General features: G+C 41.7%; 1 protein-coding gene across 2 annotated transcripts in view; it reads left to right on the top strand.

The window, feature by feature from the left end:
• LOC132579350 (ubiquitin carboxyl-terminal hydrolase 12-like) overlaps window positions 1-23,235 on the top strand; it is an 82,010-nt gene that overhangs the window by 753 nt on the left and 58,022 nt on the right. The gene's annotated exons all lie outside the window — the stretch shown is intronic.

Genomic DNA, 23,235 nt, shown 5'->3' with positions numbered 1-23,235 from the left:
GGGGGAGAGGTTGACTGCAAAGTTTTCCCCTCCTCTAATTTTTCACAAGCCCCTAATTTTTAATAAATATCAGTGGAGTTTAATATCAGTCGAATTTAAAAATTCATCTCACAAAAGATGGGGGGGGGGTATGAGGGATACACTCTTGTTTTCCCTGGTGTTTTTTTTTTAATCTTGCTGTTCTGACAACAGAGAAGGACGAAGCTCTGGCCAGTTACCCAGAGTAATAGTGCCTTCTCAGAGCTCCTGAATTGTTCTCAGCTGTGTCTGTATGTCATAGTTGGAAGGAATTTGCCCTTAGAGCAGCCTTTGTAACCCCTGGGTTGCATCGTGATCGACTAATATTTTGCCCTTGTCAGGATTACAGTACCGCTGAGTAAGCAATTGTGGGTGATGTGTAGTGTTGTGGGTGAGGATCAAGCTTGCCTGCATGTAACTGGCAGAGGGGATGCATGTGCTGCAATGCATAGTAGCGTCCCAATTTTGGATGCTGGGTGAATTGTATGCAGGGCATGGACTTGCTTTCTGGATAGAAAAGAAATAGTAAGTGAAGCAGCGTGCATAGTAGAGGGATAAAATTTCTGGCAATGTTGAAGCCCTGGAAAAGAATACTCTGTTTTTCCTCATTTCTTGTTCAGAGGCCAGTTGGGGTGAGTCAGCACATCCGGCCATCGAGTTACCTGGGAACTGGAGTTCCTTTCTCTGCTGTGAGAGCCAGTTTGGTGTAGTGGTTAAGTGTGCGGACGCTTATCTGGGAGAACCGGGTTTGATTCCCCACTCCTCCACTTGCACCTGCTAGCATGGCCTTGGGTCAGCCATAGCTCTGGCAGAGGTTGTCCTTGAAAGGGCAGCTGCTGTGAGAGCCCTCTCCAGCCCCATCCACCTCACAGGGTGTCTGTTGTGGGGGAGGAAGGTAAAGGAGATTGTGAGCCGCTCTGAGACTCTTCGGAGTGGAGGGAGGAATATAAATCCAATATCTTCTTCTTCTGCTGCTGTGTACTCAAGGCTGAGCATCTCACTTGGAGCTTGCATCAGTGCTCCTCCTAACTGAATGATTGGCTCTTCAGGATTTGTTTATTTTTACTTATTTTTTAATCAGTTCGATTTATAGCCCTCCCTCCCCTGCATGACAGGGCTCAGGATGGGTAACAACATTTATAAAACAATTCCATACAGTTAAAGTTTTAACGATTCTATAATATTAGTTGTTGCAGATTTTCCGGGATGCATGGCTGTGGTCTTGGCATTGTGAGACCTGATGTTTTGCCAGCAATTGTGACTGGCATCATCAGAGGTATGAACCCTGAAAACTGGAGTTCTCTCTTGGTTAAAGGGGGAAGAAGATGGTAGGCAGGTAATTTATATCTACTCAGGAAGGTGAGGTAAGGCTGGGTCATAATCTTGTAGGAGCTTTTCAAGCTGTGACATGCTAATGGAGGAGCTTTCCTGAGGAGGTTCTTTTGTATATGGATTGGCTATTGAAATTCTAATCTTATCTGTAGTGCTGTTGTAAGATGTAGAGCATTTTGTGTTTTTCAAGACTGGAAGCCATGCCCTATTCATTTTTAAACTCTCTTCCTTCCTGTTGAAATTATGTTTATGGATTTCAATGGCTTCCCTGCGTAATCTAACATGATAACTGGATGTGTTGTCCAGCATTACAGTGTCTTGGAATAAAATACTGTGTCCTGTTTGAGTTAGGCTATGTTCAGCCACTGCTGATTTTTCAGGTTGGCCAAGTCTGCAGTGTCTTTCATGTTCTTTTGTTCTTGTCTGGATGCTACTTTGTGTGGTCCCAATGTAAACCTGTCCACAGCTGCAGGGTATGTGGTATACTCAGGGGGTCGCTTATGTCTTTTGCTGATCATAGCCAGTGCTGGCACTGGGGGTTTTGCAACCCCAGGCAGAGCACCACCCCCGGCCCGGACTTTCAGTGAGGTGGGGTGGAGGTGCTGCAGCGGGCTGCTTGGAGCTTGTCTCTGAGCATGCTCACTGCCACTGTCCCCCCCGTACCTCGCTCAGCCTCTTCAGGATCTGGGAGGGTTGAGCTCGGTCATGGCTGCAGTGGGCGCATTCGGAGCCAGACTCCAAGCATGTTCACTGCCACCCTGATCCTGCTCAGCCTTCCCAGGTCTTGGGAAAGCTGAGCAAGGTCAGGGCAGCAGCGAGCACGCTCGGAGCCAGGCTCTGAGTGCACCCGCTCCTGAGGTACCCCACTGACCCCACTCAGCCCTCCTGGGGCTGGGCAGGGATGGGGGGGCTGCTTCCTTTGTGCTACAGACCCAGGGAATGCAAAAGCAGTCAGGTGGCATGTGCGCTCCATGGAGCCTGCGTTCCATTGGGGAAGGCAGGCTTCAAAGAGCGCACACATGGTGCGTGGGGGAGAGCTGGCGGCACCCCTTAGGCCAGGTGACACCTGAGGTGGCTGCCTATTGGCCTACTCCCACTCGCTGGGCGTGATTATATCTGTTGTATTTTTCTGATGGGTCTGTATATTGTTTGTAGGTTGTGTTTCTTAATAAGTTTTCCCATCTGATCAGTGATTCCTTAGAAATATGGCAAAAACCCCTTTTTGTGGAAGACTGTTTTTCTTCAGGGTGAGGTTTGGCTAAGCAGCTGGGGAAGTTGCTGAGAATTTCTGAGTTTGTGTGACTGTGGGATTGCTGAAAATTCTGAGTTTGTGGTTGCTGGGGAACTGCTGTCTGTTTGGTTTGAGTGGGCTGAAGGTGATTGTTGCTGATTGATTAGGAGTGGCTGTGTTCCCCACCTTATTTGCATCCACATGTTCCCCAGAGAGTACTGAGGTCGGGAACACAAAATCTCCTCACTATCCCTGGGCCAAAAGAAGCCCGCTTGAAATCCACCAGAGAAAGGGCTTTCTCCGTTATGGCCCCTACATGGTGGAATCAGCTGCTGGAGGAGGTGAGGGCCCTGCGGGACCTTGTTCAGTTCCGCAGGGCCTGTAAGACGACCCTCTTCCGGCTAGCCTACACCTAGCTAAGATGAGAACTTTATGTAGCTTGCTTGACGTCTGTTCTATATGTAATTGGAATGTTTACTGGTTTTTAAGGTTTTAACTGTTTTAAATGTTTAATTGTCTATATATTTAAAGTTGTTTAATTTTTATGTTTGACCAATTTCTGGAAGCCGCCCTGAGCCACTTGTGGGAAGGGCAGGATACAAATCATGAATAAATAAATAAATAAAAAATAAATATTAAGCTGCACCTTGCCAGAGCGAGAGCTAAAGGGCTCTTGGCCTGTGGCTCTTAGCTTGGGGGCTCTGTAAGGACCAGGAACCCAGATTCCTTGTGCTCCCAATAAGGTTAGTTGACTCTCTAGAAGGAGAGCCACATAAACAAACAGGATTTAAAAGGGGGCTGTATCTTTTTAAAAAGCTATCATGAAGGTAGAATGCCAGCAGGGGGGTGGGGGCTTTCCAGTGTTTTGCACTGAGTGTCACATACATCCAAGAGTTCTGAAAGAACTCAGAGTTGAACTTGTGGATCTTCTGACAAAAATATGTAATCTTTCATTGAAATCTGCCTCCATTCCTGAGGACTGGAAGGTAGCAAATGTCACCCCCATCTTTAAAAAGGGTTCCAGAGGAGATCCGGGAAATTACAGGCCAGTCAGTCTGACTTCAATACCGGGAAAGTTGGTAGAAACCATTATCAAGGACAGAATGAGTAGGCACATTGCTGAACATGAGTTATTGAGGAAGACTCAGCATGGGTTCTGTAAGGGAACCTGTTACATGTCTTTGAGGGGGTGAACAAGCATGTGGACAAAGGAGACCCAATAGATGTTGTTTACCTTGACTTCCAGAGAGCTTTTGATAAAGTTCCTCATCAAAGGCTCCTTAGTAAGCTCGAGAGTCATAGAATAAAAGGACAGGTCCTCTTGTGGATCAAAAACTGGCTAATTAATAGGAAGCAAAGAGTGAGTATAAATGGGCAGTCTTTGCAGTGGAGGATGGTAAGCAGTGGAGTGCCGCAGGGCTCAGTACTGGGTCCCATGCTCTTTAACTTGTTCATAAATTATTTGGAGTTTGGAGTGAGCAGTGAAGTTGCCAAGTTTGCAGATGACACTAAATTGTTCAGGATGGTGAGAACCAGAGAGGATTGTGAGGAACTCCAAAGGGATCTGTTGAGGCTGGGTGAGTGGGTGTCAACGTGGCAGATGAGGTTCAATGTGGCCAAGTGCAAAGTAATGCACATTGGGGCTAAAAATCCCAGCTACAAATACAAGTTGATGGGTTGTGAACTGGCAGAGACTGACCAAGAGAGAGATCTTGGGGTTGTGGTAGATAACTCACTGAAAATGTCAAGACAGTGTGCGTTTGCAATAAAAAAGGCCAACGCCATGCTGGGAATTATTAGGAAGGGAATTGAAAACAAATCAGCCAGTATCATAATGCCCCTGTATAAATCGATGGTGCGGTCTCATTTGGAATACTGTGTACAATTCTGGTCACCGCACCTCAAAAAGGATATTAAAGCATTGGAAAAAGTCTAGAAAGGGCAACTAGATTAATTAAAGGGTTGGAAGACTTTCCCTATGAAGAAAGGTTAAAACGCTTGGGGCTCTTTAGCTTGGAGAAACGTCGACTGCGGGGTGACATGATAGAGGTTTACAAAATTATGCATGGGATGGAGAAAGTAGAGAAAGAAGTCCTTTTCTCCCTTTCTCACAATACAAGAACTCGTGGGCATTCGATGAGCAGTCGGTTAAAACGGATAATATGAAGTACTTCTTCACCCAAAGGGTGATTAACATGTGGAATTCACTGCCACAGGAGGTGGTGGTGGCTACAAGCATAGCCAGCTTCAAGAGGGGTTTAGATAAAAATATGGAGCAGAGGTCCATTAGTGGCTATTAGCCACAGTGTGTGTGTGTATATACCTTTGCCATTAAATATATAATATTAAATATATAATATAATATATTAAATATATATACCTTTGCCATTAAATTTCACAACAAGCCTTTTTCCTAGTACATATATATTTTATAATATTTGTATGCTATGCTTCTTCCAAAGAGCTAAGAATGGTGCGTGAGCCTGATAGTTTATTGTTGAGAGACAGTATTTCTAGGTTGCCTCTTTATATATATATTTTGGCCACTGTGTGACACAGAGTGTTGGACTGGATGGGCCATTGGCCTGATCCAACATGGCTTCTCTTATGTTCTTATGTTCAGTTTGTTTAATCCTTGGTTTAATCGCTCTTCTGATTTCATTCTCGGAGTAGCCATTTGCTTGAAGTGTGTGGTTTAGATGATTTAGTTTATCATTGAGAAAATGCAGGTCATATATCCACCTTGCACGATCTAATACTTTTTTTTATTATGCCTCTTTTGTATAGGTGAGTGATTCTATAATACACTAAAATAACAGCAATCGGTCACAGCTAATAGATGGCGCATATATATATATATATATATACTATCTCCCAGGAGGTAGATAAATATCTTTAAATATTTATCTTAAAATATCCGAATATATATGCAGAACTTCCTCTTTCCTATCTACCCCTTTCTTTTGGCGAAAGTCTCAGCAATTTCTGTATCCAATTTTCCTGAACTAGTTTGAAGGTACCTTTCTCCAGATGCAGAAATTTGATTCTCTAAATAACTCTTTCAAAAAGGAAGGCGGGGATTGGTTTTCCAATAGGATTTTTATCTGACTCGTACTATTTTGACCTTAACAGAGAGCTCCCCACCCCCAAAGGTTTACCCTGAAAGAGAGACCTGCGTCTCAAATGGCATTTTCCTTCCAGTTCACACTCAGGCCTCATTCGCCCACTACATGGGCCTGCATTGCAATGTCTAATGTCAGCCCATCCATCTTTTTCTCTTGCAGAGTGCCTTTGGGAAGAATGTTTTTAGAAGATGGCAGTGGGGGTGTCTTGACCTTTGCCATTAAATTTCACAACAAGCCTTTTCCCTAGTACATATATATATTTGTATGCTATGCTTCTTCCAAAGAGCTAAGGATGGTGCGTGAGCCTGATAGTTTATTGTTGAGAGACAGTATTTCTAGGTTGCCTCTTTACAGTTAAAAAGGTACCCAAGGGAGTTTCCGTTGTAAAAAAACAAGCTGCACGGTGTGGTGGGATAGCCTGGGCTTTCCGAGGCTACCCAGAGAACTGCATGACCGAGAAGGGGTTTGAATTTGAAGTTATCCAGTGAAAACTCATTCCCCATCATCTTCCTCCTCATCACTCTCACTTTCATGATTTATGCGAGTCTGCTTCAACCTGTGTTGTTCTCTTCTCAGTCCATGTAGCTAACAGTCAAATAGCTATATCTGCAATTGCATATTAGTATTTCAACTAATATTTAATTAGTCCTTGAATAACATGTGTGGCACTCTTCCAGGGCAGCAGTTTGTTCCTCCCCATTACTTCCTTTCTCAGTGCATCCAATTTCAAAATAACACTTCAGCATTGTTCAGCCAATATGGCCCTTCATTTATCTCTTAGGTTACGTGGGCAGCACTGTGTGTAAGCAGCTATCTGTTACATTAGGCTCATAGTTTATGTCTTCTCAGTTAGACATTCTTATTGTTTTAGTACACAGAATAATGATCCCAAGCGGGTCTTAAAAATGACTCCACACACACAGTTCATACTTTATTATTGTGACATTTTAATTTCCACTCCTGTTGTGTGTGTATATTTTTTAAAAATCTTGAGTGCTTCACTAGAACACTCTATATGACAGCCCTTCAGGTACTTGACAATGGTGATCATATCACCTCTCAGCTGCCTCCTCTCCAGGCTAAACATGCCCAGCTCCGTCAACCTTTCCTCATAGGACTTGGTCTCCAGACCCCTCAACATCTTCGTTGCTTTTCTTTGGACCTGTTCCAGCTTATCTATATCCTTCTTAAAATGTGGTGCCCAAAACTGAAGGTGAGGTCTTACCAGAGCAGTGTAAAGCGATACCATCACTTCACATGATCTGGACACTATAGTTCTGTTGATACTGCCCCAAATTTCATTGATCTTTTAGCTACCACATTGTACTGTTGACTCATGTTCAGTATATGGTCCACTAAGACCCCTAGATCCTTTTCTTACATACTACTGCCAAGACAAGTCTCTCCCATCCTATAACTATTTTGCATTGGATTTTTCCTGCCTAAATGCAGAACTCAACATGTAATTAAAACTGCACATTTATCAAAGTATGGTCTCCAGCAGGAGTGGCCAAACTGTGGCTCAGGAGCCACATGCGGCTCTTTCACACATATTGTATGGCTCCCAGAGGTCAAGGAGGAACTTAATGCAGGCTTACTTTCAAGTTAGCGTGCTTAGCATTGGGACCTCAGTCAGCCTCTGAGCGCTGACCAATAGTTAGGCATGTGTGAAGCATGGAAGGAGGGGGAAATAATCAGGTGTGCAAGCTCTTCTCCTTCACCACCGATGTCACCCAGAGACCTAGAGTAGGGAAAGAGAGTGCAAGAGCTGAGGGAACCACTGGAAGGAGGGATGAAAATAAAGAAGGGGGCACACGATTCTCTCTTAGTTTAATGGCTCTTGTAGGAGCTGTATTTACTAACCTTGGTGCTGAGCATGACTGTGGTTAGTGGTTTATATGGTACATGTGTGTTTCCTTCTTCTACTCATTGTGTTTATGGTACATGTGTGTCTCCTTCTCCCACTTTCCTTATGCTGGTCTTATTGAGACTGTTATTCCCAGCTTTTGTTTTTTAAAAAATCAACTTATAGCATGGTCATGTTGTAAGGTGCATACATAAGTATTTTATCTTTCTGTGCAAGGAAAGTATTGTTTTAATAAAGATGTGTGTAATAGTTGTTTATGTCTTGTGGCTCTCATACATCTGATGTTTATTCTGTGTGGCTTTTACATTAAGCAAGTTTGGCTGCCTCTGCTCTGGCATCATTTGTAACGTGTAGGAAAGCATGTGAACTATTTAGATGAGGAATAACAACAAACTAGTGAGATGGATTAGACTGAGAGTGTGCATTCAGACCAAATTCACCCAGTACATTTCTTTTGATTTTTCATTAACATTTCACATTTTCCTTTGATTTATTGAGGATTTTGAACTTTGACTTCCCAGATTGTAGGCTGAGTCTGACTGCTATACATGACTGTCTCTCTATTGTTGCACTGCCTCATAGGAGTTGTAGTTATTTCTCTGGTGAAGATTCTCTCTCTCTCTCTCTCTCGGCTTGACTTCACGAACGAAGATTTAAGAAAGGTGCAGTAGTCCACGTCTGTTGCAGGCTCGCTGGTGGCTGACAAGACCAATGTGGGACAGGCAGGTCCGGCCACAGTGGCTGCAGGGAAAAGTCTGATTTGGGGTTGGTGCTGTAGCAGTACGATTCTTTCTCAATCTCCTTTTGTCCTCAAGACCAGCTATGCGTGCGTTCTCAAAGGAAGAGACAGCCTGGTGGATGGTGTGCCTCCATGCTTTGCGATCTGAGGGTAGGTCAGACCACTGGTGATGGTTAATGCAACAGGTACCAAGGGATTTCTTCAAGGAGTCCTTGTACCTCTTCTTTGGTGCCCCTCTATTTCGATGGCCGGTGGAAAGTTCGCCATACAGGGCAATCTTGGGAAGGCGGTGGTTTTCCATCCTGGAGATATGCCCTGCCCAGCGCAGCTGCGTCTTCAACAGCAGTGCCTCGATGCTTGTAACCTCCGCCCGCTTGTGGACTTCAGTGTTGGTCACAAAGTCACTCCAGTGGATGTTGAGGATGGTGCGAAGGCAGCGCTGATGAAAGCGCTCAAGGAGTCGCAGGTGATGACAGTATAAAACCCACGATTCGGAGCCGTAGATGAGGGTTGTCATCACAACCGCTTTGTAAACATTGATCTTTGTGCATTTTTTCAGATGCTTGTTGCTCCACACTCTTTTATGCAGTCGGCCAAATGCACGGTTTGCCTTTGCCAGCCTCATAGGAGTTGTAGTTATTTCTCTGGTGAAGATTGTAGTTTTGTAGATAAACACATAGCCCTCAGTTTGGGCCACAGTGCCTTCACATGTTGTTGACCAGCACACAAAGCAACTTACGTACAAAAGCTCACGGTACCCAGCCATTTCATGTTTTCCCCTGGGTCTTAGTCTCAGAGCATTGACAATGAGATTTCTATAATGAATGCCAATCAATTAATAGGATTGAAACTTACGGGTTCACATCTGAACAACACTTGAACTGCATACCCAAGATTGCTACAGCACAGACACTGTCTCCAGGTTTTGATGCAGTAATTCAGAGCAAGAGGTGTCAGTTATCAGAGACAGTTAAATAAAATACTCCATGAATGCTAATGTTTTAAGCATATTCTATTTTAAGTTTAAAAAAATCTTTAATTGTTTTTGTATTCTTTATAAAGTTATCTCTGCTCCCTGGCATTACATTTTATGACGCACATGGCCCGGCCCAACAAGGTCTCATTGATGTCAGATCTGGCCCTCATAACAAATGAGTTTGACACCCCTGCCCTACACCCTCCTTGAATGTGCACAAGATGCCCCTTCAGACCCTGGTTTAACCCCTGACTCCTCATTTCCCAACTAGCTCCCCATTTCCTCATTCATCCCTTGCTTCCTTTGGCTTTTCCTCTCCTCTTTTCACTGCTCCTTCCTCTCCCCATCCAGTTTTCGACTGAGAAGGGCATGGGCTTGCCTATGAGAATCAGTGAGGCATCTTGGACACTGATGATGACAATGTATAAATAAATCATTCTTGCAGTTGCTCTAGCAGGGGCATAATTATTACTTCTGGCACCAGGTGATGTTAGAATAGAAAGTTGTTTGTCTAAGAACAGGGATTTCCACACCTCTTGCATTTTTGCAGTGTGTGGATCAATGTATCAGTTTGGCAGATGTGCTCTGCACTTTCTAATTCTGGACTTGTTATTTTATTTGGGTGGTGCTCTTGTGTTATCCTTGTAGTAAATAGTTTTGGGGGGGAAAGGTAGGGAGAAAAAAGGTGTTGGGGTATGTGATGGAACCGATCCGATTCGGCCTTCAGACCCAGTCCCGTCAACTCCTTTTTGGGGTTGCCAACTCCTGGAGGGAGCTAATCTTCCTGCCACTTGGGTGCGCTGCCATCACCTGCTCATTTTAGGGGTTCCTGACTGAGAGGATACAGGACTCCCAATCTCCCTTGCCAGTTCTGAGGTCTGGCCTCAAGGTCCTCTGCCAACGCAGCACCTGGTTATCACAGAGACCAAAATCCTTCTTTGGGAGACCCCTGGAGGATTGGCATCCTTGCCAACTGCATGCCTTCCCCCCTTCCCAGGACTCCCCTCTTACAGTAGTGTGGTCTACTCCACTCCACTTTAAACAAACATTTAGTTTTGTTTACAACATACACTATTTACAGGCATTTTTAAAAAGTGAACAGAAGCAACAAATCATTGTAGGAAGAAAAAACGCTCCTCTTCCTATTATACTACTTGCCCTCACTAGATGACCTACAGGGCAGGCACCGTACTTGGACTCTTGCAAGCCTGACCATACCTTCTCAACTAATAGCTCCAACTCAAACTGAAGGCTTCCCGCCTAAAATCTCCACTATAAAACCCAGTTCCCCGCCCAGGAACTGGTCTACCCTCCTGCAACCTTCTGGGAGACCAGCTTGAAAGACTTCCTGTCTCTCTAGGAGGTCTACTCAGAATTGCTGCTTCCAGACAGGGGGGGAGGGGGGAGGAGGAAGAGACTAGGCCCCAAAGCCTGCCTCCAGTGAAATACAGGCCTAAAATGGCGTTTCTCCACAGGGTGAAAAATCTAGCAAGCCATTGCCTTGATAAATAATGTAAAGTGCATTTCCAGAGGACTGAGCTGTTTTAGTTCTTATACTTGGAGAGGTGACTGCATCTCAGTCTTCACTTGAGGTGCAACAGTTGTAGATAGAAACCATCTGGAAAGTTACTCAGATCATTGCACTCTTTTTTTTTTTACCTCTGAGTGGTTCTTAACCCCCTTTTTGGTCCTAGCTGGATTTTTCCATTGAGAGAATCTTGATGTTTTCTGTAAAGGCAGCCCCCATCCTACTCAACAAAGCTGTTCCTTATGGAAAAAAAACCTAGTATGACTTTAAATATAATTTATTGTTAAAATATTAATGCCTTGCTTTTCCCATTTTCCAGTGCGAAAGTGTCTTAGAATAGATTTAAAACACCCAATAATGCGATAAAATTAATTAAATCAAATGAGCAATGCGATGAAATAAAATCATGGTGAAATTCTGACATGAAAGCCAGTGAGGCAGTGCAGCAGTTGAAGGCCGAGAGGTAAAAATCTGAATTGGAAATCCAGTGTCGGTGAAATGACAACAGAGACACTGCCATTGGTTTTGGGTTCACTGAGTTCTGGCCATGACACATTGGTCTTTTGGAAAACTCTATAATGGGGTGGCCAAACTAGGAGCTACATGCGGCTCTTTCATATACATATTCTATGGCCCTTGACGCCCCGACCGCTTTGTCGGCTAGCTCGGAGAAGGCATTTGTGGTGTTGTTCTGTTGTTTGATTTGTTAACTTTATTGTATTGTTTTTAAATTTAAATGGTAGGTTTTTTATTGTTGTTCGGTTCATGTTGCGATGCACCCCGAGCCCGTTACGGGAAAGGGTGGAATTGTTGTTGTTCAGTCACACAGTCGAGTCCGACTTTATGCGACTGTCAAGAGTCTAAATCTCAGTGTATCCTCTTGTCACGAAATGGCCATGGAACTGTTTTGAGACTGCCTGCATTCTTGCTTTGCTTTCGCTTTCCCTGTGCGCATCCCCCAATCGTTTATCTTAGGAGCTTGTTAGCCCGGTAGTGTCTTGTGTAACCAAGGTCAGGAGCAGGAGGAGAGTGGAAGGGAAAATAGATAGGGCACCTGGACCTTCGTAGTATAGGGAGGGGGTCTCGCCAGAATTGCCCGCTGTTTTTATTCTGCGCTTGCTTGAATTGATAATGGTTACCCGAGGGTACATAGGAAGTGCTTCTGGGCTGTGATGTTAGTTTCAGCAAACTTCTGTACTGCCTTACGTGGCTTGGAATAAATGTCAGAACTATTCACCTGCGTGTTTCTTGTCTCTGGGGTCTGGCAGCGACCCCATGGACAAAGTCACGCCAGGCCCTCCTGTCTTCTACCATCCTCTGAAGTCTGCTCAAATTCATGTTAGTTACATCAGTAACGCTGTCCAGCCATCTTATCTTTTGCCGTCCCCTTCTTCTTTTGCCTTCTATCTTTCCCAGCATCAGGATCTTCTCCAGTGAGGGCTCCCTTCTCATTTGGTGGCCAAAGTATTTGAGCTTCAGCTTCAGCAGCTGACCTTCCAGGGAACAGTCAGGGATGATTTCCCTAATTTAATAGTTTTAAAATGTGATTTTATCATTTATATTTTAATTGTTAACCATCTTGATGGCCATTGTAAGGGTAGAAAAGTGGGATACAGATTTTGTAAAGAAATACAAATTGAAATGGGAAAATGGGTCAGCTCAAAACTGGATCATCGTATAGGTTTCTGGAAAGGAGGTGATAGAAATTTCCAGTTTTTTAAATCACCCCCAGTTCCTTATAGGCTTCCAGCTTGTTAGAACTAAATGTCATCTGCTACTGAGGAGGCTAATTTGGTAGCATTAGAAATGTAATGGGGAACGTTCATTCATATTTCTAATCAAGCTAAATAATAACAGGCAGTGCAATAACCTTTGTCTTCAGAATTTGCATTAAGAAAGAATTTGTTAAATAAGCTTATCAGTGTACTAACCAAATTAGTCAAATATTTAGGCTGACGATGCCTTGAAAATGTTAATTTCCCTCTAGACTTACATTTGTGCTGAAAGATAGTAAATCCCGGCATACTGCTTAACTGCTTTTTTTAAAGAACAGAGTAATTTCTGGAGACCTCTTTTTTGCATAAGCCTCTTTTGGGTTGAATTCCTACTTTGACAAAGCCCAAAGTTTTTACCACAAGTAGGAAAAGGTCAGTTTATATTCCAATCCCAAAGAAGGGTAATGCCAAAGAATGGTCAAACTATTGCACCATTGCACTCATTTCACACACCAGCAAGGTCATGTTAAAGATCCTACAAACTAGGCTTCAGCAGTACGTGGATCAGGAACTACCGAAGTACAAGCTGGGTTTCAGAGAGGAAGAGGTACTAGAGATCAAATTACCAACATTCGCTGGTTTGTGGCGAAAGCAAGGGAGTACCAGAAAAACATCTATTTCTGCTTCATTGACTACGCTAAAGCATTTGATTGTGTGGATCACAACAAACTATGGCAAGTCCTTAAAGAGATGGGAGTACCAGACCACCTCACATGTCTCCTGAGAAACCTGTAGAAGGGTCAAGAAGCAACTGTCAGAACGGGATATGGAACAACGGATTGGTTTAGAATAGGAAAAGGAGTTCGTCAAGGATGTATATTGTCACCCTGCTTATTTAATTTATATACAGAGTACATCATGCGGATGCCGGCCTGGATGAAGCACAAGCTGGAATTAAGAGTGCTGGGAATAACATCAACAACCTCAGATATGCAGACGGCACCAATCTAATGACAGAAAGTGAAGAGGACCTAAAGAACCTGTTGTTGAGGGTGAAAGAGGAGAGCACAAAAGTAGGCTTGAAACTCAACATCAAAAAAACTAAGATCATGGCATCCGGCCTCATCACTCCTTGCCAAATAGAAGGGGAAGACATGGAAGTAGTGTCAGACTGCACATTCCTGGGATCCAAGATCACTGCAGATGGTGACTGTAGCCATGAAATTAAAAGATGTTTGCTCCTTGGGAGGACAGCTATGGCGAACCTGGGCATTATAATAAAAAGTAGAGACATCACCCTGCCAACAAAAGTCCGTATAGTCAAAGCGATGGTATTCCCAGTGTTGATGTATGGTTGTGATAGTTGTACCTTAAGGAAGGTCGAGCGCAGAAGAATAGATGCTTTTGAGCTGTGGTGCTGGAGAAGAATCTTGAAAGTCCCTTGGACTGCAAGAAGATCAAATCAGTCAGTCCTAAGGGAAATGAACCCTGACTGTTCCCTGGAAAGTCAGATACTGAAGCTCATATACTTTGGCCACCCAATGAGAAGGGAGCACTCACTGGAGAAGACCTTGATGCTAGGAAAGGCAGAAGGCAAAAGAAGAAGGGGACGGTAAAAGATGAGATAGCTGAACAACGTTACTAATGTAACTTACATGAATTTAAGCGGACTTCAGAGGATGGCGGAAGACGGGGGTGTCTGGTGTGACTTTGTCCATGGGGTCGCAAAGAGTCGGACTCAAGTGTGCAACCAAACAACAAAACAAAAAGGTCATTATATGCATTTCTGGGAGCAATGTCTTTTTTAAAAAGGCAGGACCCTTGTAATCTGTAACTGGAGCTCAATAAAGGATGTTCCTTCTGAATGTTTGTGGGAAGGATTCATACATGTCACGGATAATAAATCTGTTCTTAGTATTCCCATGAATAGATTTCATTGCTCTGTAAAATGCATTGTTGCAACAGGCAGTTATGTTGTAAACTAGGATGGGAAAGTACTAGAAGTTCCTTGGCAAATCAAGTAGGGAAGCGGGCTTTAAATAGCAAGATGTTTTTATAAGGTAGAAGAAGAAGAAGATATTGGATTTATATCCCGCCCTCCACTCCGGAGAGTCTCAGAGCTGTTCACAATCTCCTTTACCTTCCCCCCCCACAACAGACACCCTGTGAGGTGGGTGGGGCTGGAGAGGGCTCTCACAGCAGCTGCCCTTTCAAGAACAACCTCTGCGAGAGCTCTGGCTGACCCAGGGCCATTCCAGCAGGTGCAAGTGGAGGAGTGGGGAATCAAACCCGGTTCTTCCAGATAAGAGAGCTATGGCTGACCCAAGGCCATTCCAGCAGGTGCAAGTGGAGGAGTGGGGAATCAAACCCGGTTCTCCCAGATAAGAGTCCACACATTTAACCACTACACCAAACTGGTAGTGGGATTTTAGTGCATCACAGTGCTTATTGTATGTATTAGATTCCGTAGTAATAAAGGGACATGTTATGTGTGTTTAAGAATCTGGTTCTGGCCGTTGAGGTCTGAACTTATAGCAGTGAGTCTCTTTGCCCAGAAGATTCCACTTGTGTCTATAAAATTGGTCTGTATATAGGCATTTTATAGAGGCTTTTTACCATATGTATTTTGTATTTCCAGTCATGTGACACTAATGTGTCTGTCAAATAAACTAATATTACTCAAAAGCAATAGAAGGGAAATACAGTATTGGGTAGCCCAAAATAAAAAAAAAAATCAGAAACGGTGTACACATAACGCTACAACTCTGTAATCAAATTATGCAAATATATATTATAATATGAAAACTCCACAGTGTGCAGGCAAAGTCCTTGCAATAGAACAATCTACCAGTAGTCCAATCAAAGAAGTCTTTCTTTCCAAATGAGTGGACATCCTAATGAAGCAGGTGTGTTTGACTGTTGCCTCCAAATCCAAACATGACATCACTACACGAATTCTGGATGTAAAGCGCGTTTCAGAGCGTAGCCCTTCCTCGGGTAAGTCTTATTTCACCCAAGGCAATTCTTTCAATCAATTCTTACACATCTCATATGATGCTATTACTCATAAATTTCAATATAAATTTTCTCTCGGGATCCCGATTAATGACGTTTCTTAGGCATACAGCTTCATATAATTCAAAGTGCGGTTAATGTCCCCCCCAGAGGAGGGATTACTAGTAGATTGTTCTATTGCAAGGACTTTGCCTGCACATTGTGGAGTTTTCATATTATATTATATATCTGTATAATTTGATTAAAGAGTTGTAGCATTGTTTGTTTTTTATTTATTTATTTTTAAATAAACTAGTATGGCACATTCTTCCCTGTCTGGCCATATTTCTTGGCCTCCATTTTAAGAAAGCAATCAGTTTCCCTGAGGTTGCTTTTATAAGGTACCAGGATTTTAGTGCATCACAGCGCTCGTTGTATGTATCACCTTGTTTTTAAAACATCGCATCCTACTTGTAATCTGCTTTTTGCATTATGGTATCCCCCTCCCCCCAAATCATCCTACTGTATTGATTATGAGATGTATTATACGAATCTAATTGATTTTTTAAAAAAATATTTGAGTCTCAGCAAGAGAGGTGGGGTACAAATGAAATAAATAATTAAATATAACAAGTCTGAACAGAGATGTAAAATTTCTAGAAATGCTGAAGCCACAGGAAAGAAGTGGTTTTGAGGGAGGGGGCTGAAACTTGGGGGGGAACTTGAAATATATGCTATACATTACTATTAAACTGAAGCTACTTGATTTAACAACATAAAATGCATCTTTGGCAACTGAGTTTGCATATAAATATATAGTGTTTGGTATATTTATTGAATTTCAAGTATCTTTGTTTTTCTTAGAAAACGTTGCTAGTATACCCAGTTCTTGGGTAAGAGTTGCATACTGCTATACCCTAGAACCTGGTATATGACTTAGAACACTCCATGAGAGCTTTAAAACGAAGTTTTAAACCACAGCATTTTTCACATATTAATTTAGAATTATTTTACAGTCCATTTTACAATATACAATGTTTTTTCTTCATTTGTAGGACTTCCTGAAGTCCAGTGCAGGTGTGACTGCAATTCCCAAACTGGGGTGGCTGCAACTGGACTGCTGTTTCCATCCACTTTCAGAGTGAATCCTTCCTCAGGCAGCTCACCAAGGGACTGGCATGTCACAAAATAAATTGTTTCCATTTAACAATATATTAAATTGCATTTTTTCTACAGTCTTATTCAAGGTATACTTCCATATACACTCACTACAATTTCAATTTGCCACTGCTCTGTCTATCTCCAAAGGATCAAGCACGGCTCCACACTTCTATTTGTCCTTGGCTTCTCTTGAAAGGGCCGGACAAGAAATCCACAGGAGCCAAAATATAAGAAGCTTACCAGGTGTTTCCAATTCCAATGGGAGAATACTAGAATAATACTTCTATTTTACAAAAATCCTGAAACAACTTTGAACTTTCAGCAATAAGAACCACTTTAAGAGGAAGTTTCAGAACAAACTTAACACTTTTGAATACATCAGAATGACAGACCAGAGGCATATAATGTTGTGAGCCGCCCTGAGTCCGCTTGCGGAGAGGGCGGGATATAAGTTGAACGTAATAAATAATAAATAAATAAATAATAAAACATATATTTACAAATCCACCCAAGAAAACAGCTTAAGTCAAATTCTGTATTTAAGCCATGGGAATGTAAAGTATTTAAATTAAAAATCCGTTTCTTTTCCAAACAGAGAACAAAGTAGGAGTCAAGTGCATCTTTAAGACCAACAAAGTTTTATTCAGAACGTAAGCTTTCATTTGCTCCAAACACATTTCATCAGACAAAGAATCAGGTACAGTGGGCAGAGCTACATATAGCTGGTAGGCTGTTGTTTAGAATGCAAAATGGTACAAATTTAAGATCCAATGACAGTATAGTAAAATTAACAAATTGAGCAAACCTTTGATGTGGGTGGCATGAGCATGAGAAAGCAATAAAACTGTAATATGTCAAAATGTGAGAATGTCTGTTAATCACTTTATTGTGTAAGCCTCTGGGTCAAAAAGAGGGCATTACTTTCTCAGAAGTTTTTTCATCCAACTAATTTACCTTTTAACATGTAGCATAGATATAGTTCGCCATTAGAAGAAAAATACATTAAGATATAGTGGAAGATGGGGTTTAGTATACGTAATGAGATAAACAGCCAGTATTCCTATTTGAGTATGACAATACAGCTAAAAGCTACAATACAGCTAGTTCGTCTGATGAAGTGTGCTTGGAGCACACAAAAACTTAGATTCTGAATAAAACTTTGTTGGTCTTAAAGGTGCTCTTGACTCCTACTTTGTTCTACTGCTTCAGACCAGCACGGCTGCTCACTTGGATCTATTTTCCAAACATAACAACTCTTTCTGAGTAATGGACCTGTTGGCTGCAAACAGTACTCCACATTTAAATTCATCCTCCTACAAACGAAGAAAAAACATTGCATATTGTAAAATAGACTGTAAAATAATTCTAAACTAATATGTGAAAAATACTGTGGTTTAAAGCTTTGTTTTCAATATATGTATTAGTTAAAGCTCTCACGGAGTGTTCTGAGTGTACCTTACTCATAACCATGAGCTATCTGGTTTCACATACCCTACAGCCTAGCATGTGACTCAAATTTTTACCATCTGAGTGGCAGGAAAAAATTAGTTGAAGATAGAAAACAAAAGAAATAACATTAAATGAAACTGACCTTGTCACAATAGGTAGGTCTTACTAACATGTTTAGATATTCAGTTAACCTTTATAACATTGAAAAGTCGAAATTCTTTAATAATGTATTATCATTAAACATTATAGCATATTAATTGTTGTCCAATGTGTTTACATTTCAACAAAGAACATTCTTGAAAATGTTGTAGATCTACAGTCTAAATTGCTCTCTCAAATTCCCCATTTTTCCTCATGGGGAAAAATGAGAAAGTCCTCAACCTTCTTCATGCTTTTTGTTGTTGTTCAATCGCGACCCCATGGACAAAGAGTCTGACAAGAGTGACTCTTTGCGACCCCATGGACAAAGTCACGCCAGGCCCTCCTGTCTTTCACCATCCCCTGAAGCCTGCTCAAATTCGTGTTTGTTACATCAGTAACGCTGTCCAGCCATCTCATCTTTTGCCGTCCCCTTCTTCTTTTGCCTTCTGTCTTTCCCAGCATCCGGATCTTCTCCAGGGAGTACTCCCTTCTCATTAGGTGGCCAAAGCATTTGAGCTTCAGCTTCATCATCTGACCTTCCAGGGAACAGTCAGGGTTGATTTCCCTTAGGACTGACTGATGTGATCTTCTTGCTGTCCAGGGGACTCTCAAGATTTTTCATGCTACATACCATGAATTTGAAAGCCTTGTCTTAAGAAGTACTTTACTCATTTAAAGGAGCAAATATTTCATAAGCGTGTTCTTTCAGTGCTATTAAGTGAGTCTTAGATTTCAGTTTTTCGCCCTAATGGATCAGCATGGCTATATGTGATCTTTGGCCGATTACTATTTCCTTAACAAATACCTTGCCAATTTTGAGTCATCAGTGTCTAAAGGGATTTTGTTTTGGTTTTTTGCTAAGTTCATGAGTGTAGAAATCAACTTGTAATACAAGAGTCTATATATGGAGCATCGCATTGCCTGTTGTATATATTCAATAGAAGCATAATAGTTATGATTTGCCAGAAGGGTACTTTAAGGTGGACTTTTCTCCTGGCTTTTTCCTGGCAAAAGATGAGATGGCTGGACAGTGTTACTGGTGTAACTAACACGAGAGGGCCTGGTGTGGCTTAGTCCCATGGAGTTGCAAAGAGTCGGACTCGACTGTGCGACTGAACAACAACAAAACATGGTGTTCAAGGGCACTGTGGTACTGCCTACTGATACCTTTCCAGGTGTGTGCCTGCCAAGTATTCTTAGAAAGTGGGTGGGGCCCAGCAGGACTTCTGATTGGCTGTACAGTTTAAAATTATTTTGTTTCAGCTGCCACATATCCTTTCGCATTCCTCTTTCCGAGTATATATGTACTTGGAAGTATATATATTTACCCCTCTTCTTCCCTGCAGTTGGGCTTACTGTATGTGTGTAGCTCCACCTCCTGCCTGTGCTTTGTACCCTGTGTCAGAATTCCAAAGGTGTCCACAGGCTGAAAAGGGTTGGGGACCTCTGGCTTAGGTTCTCACTGCAGGCCTGCCTCTGGGCTATACCACTTTAGACTGTGGACATCAGTGCTTTCCCTCAAAGGAGATTCCATGCACATGAAAGACTAGTACTGCAGGGAAAGGCTCAACTAGAATTCGTCTCCCTGGCATCTAGTTTTGTATATGCAAGACATGTTCTGGTATGGAGGAGTATGCAGCCAGATGAGTCAGTCATGATACAGCCTGAGGGAAGCTGATCATATCATCCCAGAGAGAGCCAGGCCTGGCAGACGCTGGCCCTTGATGCAGGCAGAATGGGTTTTCATTGTGCTAGCTGGCTACCAGCCAGTTGACATGATGAAGGCTCTACCAAACAAGACATATCACGGGGTGTTACAAGGTATGAGCAGTTTGGTTTAGAACATAAGAACATAAGAGAAGCCATGTTGGATCAGGCCAACGGCCCATCAAGTCCAACACTCTGTGTCACACAGTGGCAAAAAATTTTATATACACACATACACTGTGGCTAATAGCCACTGATGGACCTGTGCTCCATATTTTTATCTAAACCCTTCTTGAAGGTGGCTATACTTGTGGCCGCCACCACCTCCTGTGGTAGTGAATTCCACATGTTAATCACCCTTTGGGTGAAGAAGTACTTCCTTTTATCCGTTTTAACCTGTCTGCTCAGCAATTTCATCGAATGCCCACAAGTTCTTGTATTGTGAGAAAGGGAGAAAAGTACTTCTTTCTCTACTTTCTCCATCCCATGCATTATCTTTGCCAGGTACCACCTTATCTGGTCACCTACCCTCATTTCCTTGAGAAGCCATCCCATTGGTAAGGAAGCTGCCGACACTCCTTTCTCCTCGCCTCCTGCTAGGTTTTGATTTTATTGAACGCCTGTGGCCTGCAACATGTCTGCTTTTCTCTCTCTTTATTATAAACAAGTTTTATTAAGTTTTAACAGGGAAGGTTAGGGAATTGGGGGAAAGATCAGGGATAAGGTACAGAAAGTAAAAGAATAGATTACATTTATTACTACATCAAGGGAAAAAAAGTATAATTCTTTATACCTGAAAGTACCCAAAAGTAGTACATATCACCTTTAAAGTCCACACACGTTTTGATATACTATGAAATCCTACTATTTAGTGGGAAATTCCGGATTTTTATCTGTCATATCTGTGATCGTACAAAACCACATCTATATATCTTTAATCTACACCAAACAACAAAGGAAGAAGAAAAAGAAAAAAGAGAAAAGTTCAAATTCTGATCTTCAGTACTGTCTTGTTAGGCAAGAAGTTTCTGTATATGACAACAGCAGCTGTATATTGGCAACATTTCTCTATCTAAGTTACAAAGGAGTCTCAAGGTTAACAAAAATAAAACCAGCTTCTCATTAACCATGAAAGGCCCTTGAATTAAATGAGTACAGTTATGATGCGCATGTCTTATTAGCAAATGCTGATAACTTTAGGCGCCTACTTGAAATGCTAGCTCTCTTTAACAAGCAAAAAGGATGGATTTTCTAAGAGGAAAGAACAAAAATAAGCAAGGGAGGAGAGAGGAAAGGGAAAAAAAAGAGAGAAAGAGGGAGAGAGGGAAAAACCCCCCCATAGAATGCTGTTTTTACAGCACTCATCTCCAACAACAAAGAACAGGGCAAGAACTCGCCATTCCTAATTGTTCTGACAACTTCACACTAAACAGAGGAGAGAATACATTGTGCTGTGTATTTGGTCATGGACCGTAATAAAGCAAACTGAACTGAACCAAGAGGAGAGAATCCTTGATCTATAGGGAAAATTCATCTCACTTCCATCAAGTTGCACTCGTAACTTTTCTGGAATACAAAAGAAAACAAAAAAGCTCTCAGTGGATTAATTCATTAGCAGACATCTCAATGCATAAGGAAAAACAATAGGTGCCTTTCTCATCTACCATTCTAAAAAGAGCACAGTTTCTTTATGTTTCTTTCCATAAGGCAGTTTCTTTATGTTCCCTTTCATATGCCTTCTTATATGTGTGTGCATACCTGTATATGTATGTATATAAGTAATTCTAACTATAATAGTTCAAATTCTAATTAAACAGCTTAACTTTTTAGGCTTATCTTAGCATGTATTTAAATTTTTAGAGGTTTACAAGTTGTTGGTGTCATAAAAAACCCTCATCTTTAACAATAAATTTTTAAACTTCATTATGGTTTTGAGATTTGCAAAAAATCACAGCAAGTCAAAACAAGCTACCCATTCAATTTAAAAAATAAAATATTAAATAATCCTGCTTTATATTTTGAAGTATCCCTCAAAAAAACAAGAGAGTTTCAAAATTGAATCCCAAAATATTATGCCCGTTAAAGAATAGTCTTATAGTCTCTTCTTATAATTCGGATAAAAATGTAAATCCCTTGATTCAAAAATCAGAATATCCATTCCAAGATATTATGTCAGATCCATAGTATTATGCCCATATTAGCCCACTGTATAGTAAAAGTTTATAATTTCTTCTTCTTAAAACTTTTCCAAGATCCAGTCATTGTTGGACTTGTCATGAGCCTGCAGATTGTAGATCTAATCGTTGTTGGGCTTGTCGTGAGACTGTAGATTGCATCAACCGATTTTCCTCCTTCATTGCTAAGCATTTTTACAAAAAGCTTTGGAGCCGGGTTGGAGTTACTCCCCCCTTTCTTTGTCTCAATAAACTGTAGGTTCCGTTTCTCTTGCATAAGTACATTTTCTGCATCCATTTTAAGATCAGGCAACACCATCTCAAGCCGTTGTCTTTCCACTTTTCCCAGCTTCTCAGGCAGATTTTGTGCTCCTTGGTAACTCTGGTTCTTCATATTTTCACATTTTTCCAGGAGTTTTCCCATCTGCTCCTTAACCAATTCTACTAAAAAACCAATTCCTTGCCTTGTGGAAAGAATTGTAGCCATAAAGTTTCTTGAATTATCCATCTCTGTTTGGTGAATCATCTTCCCTACAGTTATAATCAGTAAAATAGTAGAAATCAGAACATAGGTTCAGAGTGCCAGGCTAAAAATTCAGAAATCCAATTCTTCTCATATAAAGTCACCTTCCACCTTTGATTAGACTTTATATAGTATTTTGATAGTCCAATTATCGCTTATTTAATTTTCAACCATATCTGTCCGTAGCTATATACTCAGTCCAATTCCTTTTACATGAAATAGACAGTTGTTATACGCTTGTTCTTTTAATTTTAGAAGCCTTTCTTGTGTGTGTGGGGGGGGGTCTTTTAACCTCCTCTCCCTTTTTTGGAACAGTCAAATTTGTTTTTATAATAGGACTTTAGCTGATAGGTTGCATTCCAAAGTGAACTTACTTGCAAAGTATAGTTCATTAGTTGAGGTAGAAAGACGATTAGAAAAAAGTATTTTGTTACTGGTGGACACAGCTAGTGCCATGCAAAATGGCGATTGTCTCAGTGAGGCTTCAGGAAAGATGAAGAACCGGACTTCGCCCGCTGATGAAATCCGGGGAATCTCGCATCCCATGCTGTCAGG

Source organism: Heteronotia binoei, chromosome 11 (assembly GCF_032191835.1).
Source record: "Heteronotia binoei isolate CCM8104 ecotype False Entrance Well chromosome 11, APGP_CSIRO_Hbin_v1, whole genome shotgun sequence".
Taxonomy (NCBI): domain Eukaryota; kingdom Metazoa; phylum Chordata; class Lepidosauria; order Squamata; family Gekkonidae; genus Heteronotia; species Heteronotia binoei.
Note: the sequence above shows the minus strand (reverse complement) of the source record. Positions and strands in the feature narration are given on the sequence as shown.